General features: G+C 38.8%; 1 protein-coding gene across 3 annotated transcripts in view; it reads right to left on the bottom strand.

The window, feature by feature from the left end:
* Positions 1-15,851, bottom strand: part of LOC150086917 (VWFA and cache domain-containing protein 1) — a 464,860-nt gene that overhangs the window by 22,768 nt on the left and 426,241 nt on the right. The window lies entirely within an intron of this gene.

The raw sequence follows: 15,851 nt of genomic DNA, 5'->3' as shown, positions 1-15,851 counted from the left end.
AACCATTCTTTCCAGGACCTTGCACAAACAGCTTGTCAGAGCAATAGGACGATAGTTACTTGGATATCTAGGATCCTTTCCTGGTTTTGGGAAGACAAGAACGATTGCTTTCCGCCAGGAATCCGGAAATTGTTTATCAAGAAAAATTCTGTTAAATAAAATTAATAAGTGATTTTTAGAATGTGGTGACAGATGTTTTATCATTTCGTAGTGGATGTCATCGGGCCCGACAGCACTTGCATGCGTAAGAAAGAGTGCTGCATTTAACTCTTCCTGTGTAAAGGGCTTGTTATAAGGTTCGAGCCCTTTTGAAGAGAAGTTTAATGGATGTTTCTCACGTTTTTCTTTCAAGGCCAAGAACTCTGAAGGGAATGATGTTGTTGAAGATATTTTCGCAAATGTTTCCCCTAGAGTATTTACAACTGCAGTTCGGTTTGCAATTAGACATCCATTGTGCTCGAGAATCACCGAAGGGCACGGTGGGTATTTGCCCTTCATTTTCTGGATCTTGTCCCAACTACTTTTGAGTTGGCAGTCTGGGTTATGGATGATGTAAAACGGATCCAAGATTTCCTTTGGCTCTGACATTGGATATAACGTGCTTTTGCACGTGCACGTTTAAATGATATTAGATTATCGGTCGTGGGATATCGACAGAATATCCCCCAGGCTTTGTTTTGTGCCTTTTTTGCTGTTGTGCATTCTGAATTCCACCAAGGTTTAGGAAATAGTGGAAATCGGCTGGATGTTTTTGGGATTGCAATTGCAGCTGACTGGACAATACTTTCTGTAACGTACGCGACTGCATCATTGATATGTTCCCGACTGACTGTAGCGATGTCAATATTTGCCAGATGTTGAAAGGCATTCCAGTCAGCCTGATCAATCTTCCACCGCGGTAAACTAAATGGCTGACACGGTCTACCACTAGTTAAGGTGGTTATCACGGGGAAGTGATCACTTCCATATGGGTTTTCTTCCACCTCCCATATAGCTGAAGGAAGGAGGGAAGGGGAGCAGATAGAAAGATCAATGGCAGAAAAAGTACGGGTAGGCATGTGGAAGAAAGTGTGTTCCCACATTGAGAAGGGAGAGGTCATTGTCAGTGAGCATACGCTCTATGACTCGTCCCCTTCCGTTAATGTTAGTACTACCCCACAGAGTGTTATGTCCATTAAAGTCCCCAAGAAATAATAAAGGGGGAGGCAATTGCATGACGAGATCATCAAGGTCTTCCTGGAGGATGTCAATACCAGGTGGTAAATAAAGAGAGCAAACAGTTAATAAGAACCCCACTTTAAGGCGAATTGCTACAGCCTCTACGTTGGTTGTAAGTTGCAAAGGCTGAAAGGGAATCTGGTTGCTCACGAGGATTGCAACTCCTCCATGAGCAGGACCGTCCCCAATTCTGTCTTTACGAATGATCGTAATGTTACGTATGGTGGGGTCATCATTCGCCTTTAAATAGGTTTCCTGTACACAAAAGCACGATGGCTTGTACTTTTGCAGAAGTGCCTTGATGTCATTAATGTTTCGTCGGAATCCACAACAGTTCCACTGTAGGATTTTAGCCATTATTTTGGCTTGGTGGGTCCATCAGGCGGCTTTCGAGGTGCTGAGGGCTTACTTTTATCAGTCTTGGATTTGTCTTTTTTGGGGAAGAAAGGGCGCTGTCCTGTGTCCATCTCTTCCTCCGTAAAGACTTCCAAGACTGAATCATCATGTACCTCCTTGGTTTCGACATCCATTTTTTCCTGTCCTGGCATGGGCTCTTGATTTTTTTGTACTGTTACTTTAGTGCTCGCTTTTGATAGTGCTTGAGCACTGGGAGGTACCGATATTGGAGTGGCAGCTGACTGAGATTTCTGTGCTGGTTTTACTTAACTTAATAGATAGCGGGCGATGGGCGTGAATGACTCTTTTGGTGGCACAGTCATATCCGTTTGGGTGCCAATCGAGCATTTATTGGATACCTTTTCGGCGTATGTTGCTTTGCCGCTACTTACTGGTTTAACTGCTTTCCTGGCCTCTTGGTATGAGATGTTAAGTTCTACCTTTAGTCATTGTATTTCCTTTTCTTCCTTCCACCGCTGGCAAGCTCTTGAATATGCAGGGTGTTCTCCATTGCAGTTAACACATGCGGCTTTTGTAGCTGAACATCCAGTTATTTCGTGGTCCTTTGCACCACATCGAGCGCATGCAAGGGAACCACGGCAGGCCATTTGCGAGTGTCCATATTTCTGGCATTTGAAACACCATAAAGGGTTTGGAACATATGGACGCACGGGGCAGTTTATGTATCCAGCTTTAATCTCATCAGGAGATTTAGGTGAATTGAATGTCAGGATAATATTTCTGGTTTTAACCAGTTTCCCATCCCTATGTGCACTAATTCTTTTGACGGCAATAACTCCCTGGGACTTCAATTCCGAGCAGATTTCCTCCTCGGTAACGTCGAGAAGGTCCCACTCTGAAATTACACCTCTCGATGAATTTAGTGTTCTGTGTGGTGTCACGGTTACAGGGATTCCTCCGATTGATGTTACTCGGAGTAGGTGTTCAGATTGCCTGTCATTTTTAGTTTCAATCAAGAGATCCCCAGAACGAAGCCTCTTAACTGATTTGGGTGAACCAGCTAACCCATCTAACCCTTTCTGTATAAAGAAAGGTGATATTTTACCAATCGGTTTTTCATTGGTGGAGTGCATGATTAAAAACCGTGGGATAGGCCCTGATGGTAGTTCAGTCCGCTGCCTCTTTGACGCAATAGTGCTGTCATTGTCTATATTTTCAGATAGGGACCGGGTTGGGGCCCCTGAAGAAATAAGTTTATCAGGATTCATGGAGATTTTTAAACTGTTCAGTGCCCGGGCTCCCCACCCACCACGGAGCCCAAAGGGACGCCCACTACCCGGCATGCAATAAATGCGCTCGGGAGTGGAACGCCAGGGCTACCCAGACACTATACCCGCACCGCTGCCAGCCTGAATCCTGTCCCTCGGACCATGAGGGTAGGGGCATGGCATTGACACGGCTGACCCTCGCAGGCGAGCCTACTAGCCGATTGATCCTAGCCGGGCCTTCCAGGACCACCCGTCTTGTCGAAGCAGGGGCCAAAGTGGTGTATTGAAGCTGGGCCCCTCAACCACCAGGATCCCCCTTTCCGAATTTCCACGGGTCGCAGCGCACGGCAAACACGCCGGATTCCATTGATGTACGCCTGGAACCTGGGTTTAATTTCAGAAGAGGGAACTTTGTCAGTTTAAGGGGCTTTTTGGCATCTATTAATTGGTCATACCACAGAGCAAGGGCAAATACATTTGAATTATGGAATACCTTTAAAACAAAAATCATAGAAGCAATGGATGAATGCAGAGCTGGGCGGTCAAATAAAGCAGAAAAAAGATAGCATGGGATAGTTACAGAGTGCCAAAAAGTGTTGAAGCATATAACAGGTGCATGAAGATCTGTAATAGTACCACAAATAAGGTTAGGGAGGCCAGGACTGAATATGAGAAAGCATGGCTAAGAGAGCAAAGAATGGGGACAAGGAATTTTTCATGTGAATACAATGATGAAGAGATTGAACCCTTGTGCACTGGGTGTAGGAAAGGCTTAGATAACCTGCTGATGAATTGAATAAGTACTTTGCATCTGTCTTTACTGATGACCCTTTATGCTGAGAAGACGCTGTGCAAGCGAGGCCGAGCCATATAAAATTAGTGATTTAGAAATTAAAGATCACTGTTTATTAGAAAAACTTTCAAGCTTAAAGGCAAAGTAAGGCTCCAGGAATTGATGGCAATATATACCCAGGAATTCTGAGGGAGGCTGCCAGGGAGTGTATTGAACCACTGAGGGCATCTTTAGACTCAAAAAGTACCAACTTATCAAGGTGATTCAGAGAGTGAAGTTGGTAACTACAGACCGATTAGTCTGACTTCACAAGTAGGGAAGATCTTAGAGGCAATGGTTAAGAGTGCAATACAGGGACATTTATATAGATGTGGTATTTTGAAGGATACACAACATGGTTTTTTAAGGGAAAAATCATGTTTAACTAACTTATTAGGCTATTTTGACACAGTTTCCTCATGAGATGGATGTAGGGAACAATTTTGGATTTTAGCAAACCATTTTACTCAGTCCCTCATGAAAAGTTGCTGTACAAACTGGAACATGTTGGTCGTCTGAGATGGACTGCAGGGTAGAAGGTTGTCAATAATGGATATTCTTCAGATTGGTATAAATATGAGGAGGGGGTCCCCCAAGGACCATGTTGTTTTTGATTTTCATAAACGACATTGATAAAGGGTTGAAAGCTGTACTGTCAAAATTTGCAGAAGACAAAGATTGCTAGAGTCGTTTATGATCAGTGCAAAGCAGTGTTGCTCCAGAATGGTTTGAATAGACTTCAGAAATGCTCAGAAAAGTGGCAGGTATGTATTAAATAAAGCAAAATGCAAGGTCTTGCACTTGGCGAACAACAATCATAAAATTTATTATACATTTCATGGGGTTGAATTTAAAACGGCAGAGGAGAAAGAGATCTGAGAGTTACGATATGAACAGATATGAAGTTTTCTAAGCAGTGTAAACAGGTAGCCAGGAAAACTCTATTAATCAGTCCAAACTAGAGTAGAAAACTTGCTTCTTGCTCTAATGGTAGCCAAGCATTCTGGTCTCTAACCAAAGCTATTGGCCCCAACTTTTGTCCATCTCTGCTCCCAACTCTGTCCAAATCAGATGGTTCTGTTGTCACTTCAGCCAAGGATAAAGCTGACCTGCTATCATCCCATTTTTCTTCCAACTCATGTATTAATGATCTTGGTAAAACACCTCCCACCATTCCCAACAAGCTCCATTCAATGCCTCCTGTGGTCTTCCGTCAAAAGGATTTTGACGAATCTTGATGCCAAGAAAGCTCCAGGTCCCGATGGTATTTCTCCACTTGTTCTCAAAACCTGTGCTCCTGAACTTACTCCTATTCTTTGCCGCCTTTTTTCACTTTCTTATTCCAAAGGTGTTTTTCCATCTGCTTGGAAATTTGCTCATATCCAGCCAGTTCCTAAAAAGGGTGACAAATCCCTCCCATCCAATTATCATCCCATTGCAATTACTTCTACTCTTTCTAAAGTAATGGAGAAATCAATCAGCCACCAACTCTTAAACTATCTAGAAACCTTCCACCTGATCAACAATTGCCAGTATGGATTCCATCAGTGTCGATCCACTGGTGATATTCTGGCTCATGCTACCCATTTATGGACAAATTCAATGGAAAAGTTCGGTGAAACACAAGCAGTTGCTCTTGACATCTCAAAGTCTTTCGATTGTGTTTGGCCTAAAGGGCTTCTAAACAAGCTTTCATCTTATGGTTTACCAACTGTTTTTTGTAATTGGTTATCCAGTTTTCTCTCTGATTGCTCACTGAGGGTGATGGTAGATGGCTCTCTGTCTTCTAACTTCTCAACTAATGCTGGTGTCCCCCAAGGTTCAGTTCTTCCCCCCCACTCTTTTCCTCTTGTATGTTAATGACCTTCTTCCATTGATTGAAAATCCTATCCATAGTTTTGCTGATGATAGCACATTGCATTCCACTTTCCAGTTTGAGAAACCTCGCCATGCTCAATCAGCTTCAACCTCTCAAATATCTGTTACAAATTACTTAAATGCCGACCCCCAGATAATTCTCCAGTGGGTCAAAGACAACTTAGCTGATTTCACTCCTTCTAAAACTCAGTCCTGTGGTAGTATATCTCACAAAAAAAGGAGCAAGATGATATATCTCTTTTCGGGATTACCCTAACATCTAATCTCTCTTGGCACAAGCACATTACAAATATCAGCATTACTTTTCTTTCAAACAGCTATTCACTCCGTACAAATTGGAAATCTGATGTCCATTGGAATATTATTATTATTAGCCATATGGAGCAAGGAAGCCTGAGGTTTATGCTGCACTGGAAAAAAAAAAAAAAAAATTTTCAGAATTACCCTGAGAGAGAGAGAGAGAGAGAGAGAGAGAGAGAGAGAGAGAGAGAGAGAGTTTGTTGTTTGTTATTTGGTTTTTAGGAGCATTAGCAACTAAGGCCATATTTCTCCGGGAATATGCGGTGGTCATTCATTCCCTTGACCTTTCTGCATCCTCCGTATTTGGTGATGACGGGCTCGAACCCCGGTCTAATCAAGAAGCGTGTGCTACGCACTGCTGCTCCTTCCCACCTGGCTACGGAGGCGCCCTTGAGAGAGTGAGAGAGAGAGAGAGAGAGAGAGAGAGAGAGAGAGAGAGAGAGAGAGAGAGAGAGAGAGAGAGAGAATGGTCAGAAGTAGAAGGAAATCACCAAGAAAAGAAGAATGATGATATTGATATCCAGCTCAGGACCCTGGGTGTGCCAAGCCCATACTCACCAAATGTGAGCCCCTCGGGTTGTCTTGTTCCCACATCTGGGGGCGGTGCCTCCAAAACTTCTCTCAGGCTTCTAGATTCTATTCAGAAGAGGGCAGTTAGGTTAATTAATGACTCATTTTGAACAGACTCTCTCCGCTCTCTGTCTGATAGATGTTCTGTTTCTGCTGAATGCCTTTTCTACAGCTACTTCCGTGGGCAATGTTCCTCTGAATTGGCTTCTATAGTTCCCGCTCTCTCTCTTTCAAAACAGCCTGAACATGTGCCGCCACGAGCCAACATCCATTTACTATCCAACTTCAAACTCACAGAACCAACTTTTCATCTTTTTCGTTTATTCATTCAACTGCCGTTTTGAAAATGGCAGAAGGTTATCAAATTGTAGCAGGATACTTAATGATTTTGGAATAACTGAAAGCAAAGTGGAGGAATAATTGTTGAAGTTAAACATAAGAAAAACACCTGGAGTGGATGGGATCTATCCAGTTATATTAAAGGTGGCAGCAAAGCAACTAAGAAAACCCTTAGCCATAATTATGAGAGCGTCCTTGGACTCAGGGAAGGTTCCCACGGACTGGAGATGTGCAAATGTATCCCTAATTCACAAAGGGGGGATCGAAGGGTGACACGAGTAATTACAGACCAGTTAGTTTAACTTCTGTTCAGGGTAAAATAATGGAGTCACTGGTTAAAGATGCATTGCAGGATCATCTAGACAAGACTGCAGCAATAATTCAGACACAGCATGGGTTTGTTAAGGGAAAGTCTTGTCTGACAAATTTGATAGGATATTATGATGTGGTTACAAAGGAACTGGATGCAAAAAATAATTTTGATATCATATATTTGGATTCAGGAAAGCTTTTGACACTGTTGCGCATGGAAGACTATTGTACAAATTGGAGCAGAATGGTATTAAGGGTAAGTTGCTACAATGGATAAAAGGATGGTTAAGTGGGAGAAGACAGAGGGTGGTAATCAATGGGTGCTGCTCTTCTTGGACTAATGTTATTAGTGGAGTCCTACAGGGTTCGGTGTTGGTTCCTCTGTTGTTTTGTATATTTATCAATGATATTAATGAAGGTATATCAGGCTTAATGTCAAAGTTTGCAAATGATACAAAGGTTGGCAGGGTTGTTAATGACAGTAATGGTAGTGTGCTACTGCAACAGGATCTAGATAATTTGGGCAATGGGCTAAGAAGTGGCAACTGAAGTTTAACCTTGACAAATGCAAAGTACTGCATATGGGTAGAAGTAACCCCAGAGAAACGTACCAACTGTGTGGTACTACACTTAAGGTGGCAGAAAATGAAAAAGACCTGGGAGTAATTGTGCAGTCAGATATGAAGTTTTCTGAGCAATGCAGACAGGCTGCCAGGGCAGGTCATGGGGTTTTGTCAATGATATATAGGAATTTTGCTAGCAAGGAAAAGGAGGTGATTATACCTCTGTATAAGGCAATGGTCAGGCCACGACTTGAGTACTGCGTACAGGTCTGGAGGCCTCATTTTAGGAAGGACGTAGATTTACTTGAGCGTGTACAGAGAAGGGCAACAAGATTGGTGAGGGGAATGAAGGGATCCTCTTACCAAGAGAGGCTTAAGTTCTGCAAATTGCAGTGGCTGGAGACTAGGCACCTGTGCAGTGATCTGATTGAGGTGTATAAGGCCTTGAATGGGTTGAGCACGTTGAATTCTGATGGGATCCTTCCACTTGTTCAGATTACGAACCTAACTGGGCATAAATTCAAATTAAGAAAGGACAGGTGTAGAATAGATGTACGGAAATTTGCCTTTAGCCAGCGAGTGGTTAATTGCTGGAACAAACTTCCATCTGTCGTTGTGGAAGTTGATAGCTTGAATAAATTTAAGGAGGAACTGGACAGGCATTTGGAGGGAATGGTGTGTGTTTTTTTTTTTTTTTTTTTTTTTTTGGCTGGGACAGGCATTTGGAGGGAATGGTGTGTGTTTTTTTTTTTTTTTTTTTTTTTTTTTTTGTCTGATGCTGCATAAGCTCATACACTTGCTTTCTTGCATCACATGCCACTACTACTACTATTTTCTGGAACCCTCATACGTATTACCTGAAAATTACAATCTACAGAAGTTCAAGTCTAATGAACTTCAAAGTTTATAATCATAGATGCATTATAAGGTGAATTGAGAGGTAAACACCAATTGGACCAAAACATGGTTTGGAAATGGAAAAATTGTTTGACTAACCAAACAAATTACTGTGATCTGGTCTTACAGGAGCTGGATGTAATAAATAGTTTGACATTATATAATTGGACTTCAGCAAAGCATTTTACACTTTCCACATGGGGGGGGGGCGGTTACTGTACAAACTAGAATCTGTTGTGGTCGTGGGCAAGATACTGTGGTGGATTCAGGAATGCTGAAGAATAGGGTAGTTATAAAATGGTCATTCTTCAGGGTAGGCTAGGGTTATATAAGTGAGGTCTGTAAAGATCGGTTGCTAGTGCCATTCTTGTTTCTGCTTTTTTTGAATGACAAAGATGAAGGAAAAATATCATCTGCAAAGTTGAAATTTTCAGATGATATAAAAGTGAGAAGGTAGTTAAATAAGGCTGATTGTCATCAGAATGGCTTGGAAAAATGACACATGTTTTATTGCCCAAATGTATGTGAGGAAAGAGACTTGGGTATTTTGGAGTCAAGCATGAAGTCTAGTATGCAATAAAAGTAGGTGGCTAGAAAGGTATACAGTATTTTTTCAATGATTCATTATACCTTTCATCTAAGAAAAAAGTTATAGTTTCATTATACTAGTTAATGATGAGACTATGTTTGGAATACTGTGTTCAGGTTTGGAGGCTTCATTTGAAAAAATGGCTGATCTTGAAAGAGTCCAAAGACCAATGCCCCAAATAGTGAAAATAGCATATAAGGAGAGATTACAAGAGTGAGAGTTTAGAGCTTAGACAAGGCATCTCAGCAGAAGGTACTGAGGTGTATAGGGCATTAAGATGGATAGAGCAAATTGAATTATGGTAGAATTCTCACACTGAAATGGGACAAAAAAAAAAAAAAAAAAAAAAAAAACACAAGACATAAATATAAACTACTAGGGAGAATGAATAGACTTAGGAAATTTGTTTCTGTGTTTTTGATGACCTGGTAAAGTTAAAGGGACAGCTGGATAAGTAAAAAAACCTAGTTTCCTTGGATCTTACTGTCTACACTAATTCTGTACTTAGTACTGTGCATGTTTCGGAAGTAGAGTAGACAGAAGGTACTTGTTGACATTAGACTTCATTGCTATATATTGTAATTTTCAGGATATATATGGCTAACTGGGTGTGGCATGTGTTCAGATCCATGAAAGTACCTAAAGAAAAGGCATGTAGCATAAATTGTCTATCTATAGTGGAGAGATTTTTGTAAGAGATGAGTCATTAATTAGCCTGATTGTCCTCCTTTGACTAGAAGTCTGAGAGTGGTTTTGGGAACACCACCCAACTGTGGAACAATATTCCACAGCAGGATAGACCAGTAGTTGTCTGGAAGAAAAGTAATGCTGAGAGAAGAGAAAAAAAAAAGTTTTGTGAATGCAGACGAAGCAACATTTGTGATGTGTTTATATCAAGGGAGATTAGAGGTCGGAGTAATAGAGATACTGATCTTGTCTAAAAATCTGGGTGTCATCAAGGAAGAACAAAGGAGCAGCCAACTTTTTTGGCGTGAAATAAGAGAGGACTCAATTTTAGGCAGATTAAAGTTATAAGTTTTCTTTGCCACATTGAAGAATTACCTGGAGATCAGCATTTAAGAACTTGGCAGAGGATATTAAAAAAGTTGAAGTTTTTTGTGCAGGAAAAGGCTTTGCAAATTGGAAAGTGGAGTGTACTGTGCTATCATCAGCAAAACTATGGACAGGATTTCCAATGAGTGGAATCATTAATATACAAGAAGAAAAGAATGAGAAAAAGAATTGAACATTGGGAAACACCAGCTTTAGCAGAAAAGTTAGAAGACAGGAAGCCATCTACAATCCCTTGCAGGTTGCAGAGTATAAACTGGATATTCAACTGCAAAAAACAATCAGCAATCCATAAGATGGGAGGTTGTTTAGAAAACATATATTCCAAACGCAATCAAAAGCTGTAGAAATGTCAAAAGCAACTGCTTGAGTTTCAACAAACTTTTCCATTGAATTTAGACTAATAGATCACCTGTAGATTGCTGGAATCCATATTGGTAATCATCGATCAGATGAAATGTTTTGATAGTTTAAGAGTTAGCAGTTGTTGGATTTCTGATTACTTTGAAAAGAGTAGAGGAAATGCAATAGGGTGATAACTATATAAGAGAAATATGTTACCCTTTTTAGGGACTGGCTGGATATCAGCAATTTTTCAAGCAGAAAGCAAAACACCAGCACAATAAGAAAGAGTAAAAAGATAACACAGAAAAGGAGCAAGCACATGTTTGCGAACAAATGGAGAAATCCCATCAGGACCTGGAGTTCTCTCAGCATTAAGATTGTTCAGGATTCTAACATCCTTCTGATGGAAAACCAAAGGAGCCAATGAGTAGAGTGTACTGGGTACCGTAGGAGGGTGTTTAATCAAGATCAACAATTAAAAGAAAAGAAAAGAGTTAGAATTAAAAGAAAAGTGGGATGTTAGTAAGTTGGATTTGCCACGAGCCGAGAATGCAATAGAGCCATCAGTTTTTAACAGGGAGCACAGATGGGCAGAAGTTGTGTTCAATAGCTTTGACAATAGACCAGAATGCTTGACAACCATTTAGATAAGAAGCAAGTTTTCTACTCTTATATCTTGTTCCCAAGTTTGAATTGATTAACAACTGTTTTGCATTTATTGTGAGCTTTGGTGTAGGCAGAAAATGAACCTGGAGATTAGGATGCAGTAGAGGTCTGCACGGACATGGGCCTGGCCCGGCCCGAGTAACACGAAAGATGTTCAGAGTCAGGTACAAATAATCATAATGAATTGTTATTTCTGAACATTTCAGACTTTTTTGGGCTACTGTATTTCTTACATATATATTTTTTAAATATTATTTTGTTATGTACTGTATTTAGATTCTTAAAGGTGTTTTAGAAAAAATGTGTATTAGTTGTCTGTTGACACTTTACTTGACCAATAAGGTGCACTTCACCTTATTGGTCAAGGGAATTGTTAATTACAAAAGTCTCAACATTTCAACCAGCTGGGTCTATGAAAATAGAAAACAGAAGCCATCTGGAGCTGTGAAAACATTAAAATCACCATAAAAAATTACCTCGTTGTTAGGTAGTTACATTAGAGGAAGTCGAATTTCAAAGAAAAGTCAGAGTTCAGATTGGTTACTGGAGCTGGGAGAATGATAGAGGCAACAGATGAAATTGACAGAATGGTGTAGAGATTTTAAGCTAGAAGAGGAGATTCCACATTAGGAAGTCTTTGATAAGGAACATTAGAACTGTCATATGCACAAGTCCCACCTTTGAAGTGAAATAACTGTAAAGCAAATGATTAGGGAAACTGATATGAGCAGTAGTTGAAGTAACTAATAATTGGGATAGAGTAAACTTGTGAGGATTCATTGATTAACTCAACTGTCCTTTTATTTTGGATGAATAAGTTTAAGAGAATTTTTATTGGCCCAACCTAGATATAGCAACAATATTCCAATAAAGGGAAAAAAAATTTTTTCTATAAAAAAATAAGTAGGGCTTGGCATCACTGAAACTGCAACTGATTCAACATATATTTGTGAAATGAAAAAGGTTTTTGGGAGGTTTATATCTTTTTCCAGAAAAGCTTGTCTATCAGTTTGACTATTCATGATGCATTCAGCCGATAAAGTAAAAGTGGGAGGAATGTATGAATTAATGAAATTTTTGAATATGTGTACATATAGCAAGAATACACTGAGCACCTTGATGTAATGTTGCTTCAGCAATGCCCCCTGATCTGGATGCCTCCTAGAGAGTTATCAATTGGGTTGGTGGGTGGCCTATAGCTCAAAAAACCATTTTTGAGCTATACCCTCGAAATGTAAAGAATAGTGAATCTTACCATGATGCCTATCATAACCTCAAAAAACATCAATAATACTGCATATGATGGAAGATATGGTTTGACTGTGCTTTGACTCTGGTGACATATGACCACTACAAGCCCCCAATAAGCAAAATGCAAAAGGCATTCCTCCGTGTAATGTGGATGCCACAACTATACTAATAACCCTTTGGCTAAAAGAGAATGTTTTTATATCCAGACCACAGTTCTGCTTCCTTAATTCTTGAGCATGTTCTATAGTTTTGTCACCTGTATAGGTGACTTTATGAAATCCCCACATGGATGTCTGGTATTGAGACTTTGCAACTGACAAAACTGAATTCTCTATAGGAATACCTCATCAATAACTAACCTTGTCGATATTTACTTTTCCAGAAGATCTACATTTTGCATGAAATGTATGTAAATCTATAACCTCATTCACTGTTGTTAATGCAGGCCTTAAATTTCAGTATATTGTAATTTTTGGGAAATATATGAGATTTCTCCAAAGAATAGAAGGTAATTAAAGGTATAAAAGAGAACAACAAAAAATTATTTCAATGAGTCTGGAGATGAATTGTGAAAAAATGTTGACTAATTGAGCCATGTTTTCAGTGTAGTATGGAAGAAGAAGAGGAGGGAAGAGAAAAAAAAAAAAAGGTGGTTTTACAATTGCCAATTTAGAATAACAGTGCCCTTTAAATATGAATTTGTGAGGAATCAATTAAACTGAATGCTGTCTTTTGGATAAAATATAAGAGTTTAACAATTTTTATTGGCACCACGCCAGGTGTATAGGGCAGATTTTTATTTATACAATTTGAAGTTTTGACGAAAAGTAACACTGACAGCGAAAGAGAAAACCTGGTTTATCTAATTCAGAGTTAGCAATATTTGTTACAAAGCTTATACTAAGAAAAGTTATAATAAGACAAGGTTTATTCCATTAAAGATTTGTGATCTTGTTTATAAAACCAGTGTTAAAGATGGGCACAAAGAGCAGTAGCCACTTTTTTTTTTTTTTTTGAAAAAAGACAGAACCGGGTAAACTATGACAATTTTGAAATAAAAAAAAAAACATTTAACAAATAGAAAATTTTAAAATTTATAAAAATATACTCCCAACTAAATACTCAAATTCTGGTTGTTCGTATAAATTTTTACATTAGCAAATTAAAAAAAAAAAAAAAAAAAAAAAAAACAAGTTTACCCCAAAAAATTACTTGTTTTTTGATTTATATTCATTACAGAAGCCTGTCAAACATCTCACTTGCTATTTGGTATATTGAACTCTTATGGCCATCAATGTCATATGGATGGTTCAAAGTAGGTGGCCAGGGTAGCTCAAATATTATCTCACACTGTAATTACCTTGTTTTTCTTTATAAGTTCATAATTACTATTTATAGTACACTATGCGACTTCACAAACTAATATCAACTAGAGAAATGAACACAGCATAAATGAGACAAGCAGCACAACATGGAGTTTTTCACACACACACAAAAAAAAAAAAAAAAAAAAAAGTGGTGCCAGATACCACTTGTTTTCATATCAATTGATGCTTTATCTGGAATGGTGCAGTATTTTAGATTCTTTTGGTTAAAGATTCTAGCTTATAATGAATCAGTGGTGCTATCTCCAAATGCAGTGTATTTGGAGATGGCGTAACACAGAAAAATCGGCTAAAAACTGCCATAAAAACATTTCAACAGTTTGATATTAAGAACTAGTGCGGGCAAATGTCAAGGAATGTCAAATTATAGTTACAACACTAACCTGACAATTTCCATGTATCATCACCTTTTGCTGAAAATATATTTTGGAGATTAATCCGGAAAGCAGTATAAATGCTAGTTTATTTATTAGTGCTTCCCACTGTCTTATCTCTTATTTTTCACTGCTTTATCTCAAATACAAGTTGGCAATTTACATTGTTCTGAATTACATTGCTTTGATATAATGTTTTTAATTTTAAAATTTTAATCTCTATGTGCCAGGAAGTATTGTGAAAAAAAAATCTCTTGTTTTTGACAATGAGCCTGACCATCCTCTTAATGACACTGAATATTGGAAAACAACATACAAGCCATTTTCATGCCAACAAATATAATCTTTGTTGAAACTGACAGACTATACAGTGACAATGAAATTCAAAGCCTCCAGTGGACAATGTATGAGAGCTATGTGGTGGGATTGCTTCAACTGCACACTGCCAAACAAAGGGCAAGGGAGCAGAAGGGAGAGAAGAAATGCAGCCAGCACTGCAAGTAAAACAGTTCATGAAATTAAGGATGACCGAGCACTGTTCCCCCCCAACCCCAAAGATCACCAATCTCATTGAAGATGACTCAGATGTGGAACAGAGCAGCTAGTTTTTTTGGGAATTAAGTGAACTTTTGCACTGCTATAATGAGTTGTATCAGGAGAAGCAGCAGAAAAATTCTGTTCAGACTTCTATTTTTAGCTTCTTAAAATGTGAATAATTTGATATGAGTTATACAATATGGAAATAATGTTTATGTATTAGGTATACTACATGTGTATTTTTATTTCATACTGCTTTAATGCTGATTTTTAAAATTTTAATATTATTTATTATTAATTTTTAAACAAGCTGTCATCCACTTAAATTATGTCTAGTCAAAAAACTGGATCACGGGAATGCATCTCACTTAAAAAACATCTGATTTATATTAGAGAAGAGGCTTTGAATGCCAGGAATAGTCATAATGAAATAGATATTGCTTCTGCTGATGAAACCAAAATAAGCAGTTTATTAAAAATAAATTAATACACGGATGCTGATAGACAAAAATATAAAATAAACACACTGTGTACAAATTAAAACCAAACTTATATACAGCCAATATATAATAAAAGAAAAACTGTTAATATAAAGTGAATAAAAGTGATAAAACAAGCACGAAGAACCTTTTAAGGCTATGAGCCTCTTTATCAACGTACACAAGATACACAATAACAAGTACTTATATTATGCAGGTATAGTATAGGGGTATAGCCTTATACTATATAGTATAAGCTTTTGCATGCATTAAGAAGAAGCATGGATTGTGCACAGTGAAGGTAAGGGAAACAAAAAGTACTCAACCATCAGACTCCATGGGAATGGTGCGGTATACATTGGCATGGTTGTTAACCTGCCACAGCTATATGGAGGATCTCCAACCATGAAAGATGGAGAGAATCACGGGCACGGTCTAATATTTCAACATTGGGTCACAGATTGTAATCGAAATGTTGCTCACACCAATAACGCTCTGAAATGGCCGATTCCGCAAAATCAACCTCCTCATGTTCAGAGACATGATCACATAATCTATGTTCTGACACACATATATAACAAACCCCACAATCCGGGCAAGTAATATGATAAACCACATTT

The sequence above is a fragment of the Mastigoproctus giganteus genome, chromosome 4 (assembly GCF_048544385.1).
Source record: "Mastigoproctus giganteus isolate SK-2022 chromosome 4, ASM4854438v1, whole genome shotgun sequence".
Classification (NCBI taxonomy): Eukaryota; Metazoa; Arthropoda; class Arachnida; order Uropygi; family Thelyphonidae; genus Mastigoproctus; species Mastigoproctus giganteus.
Note: the sequence above shows the minus strand (reverse complement) of the source record. Positions and strands in the feature narration are given on the sequence as shown.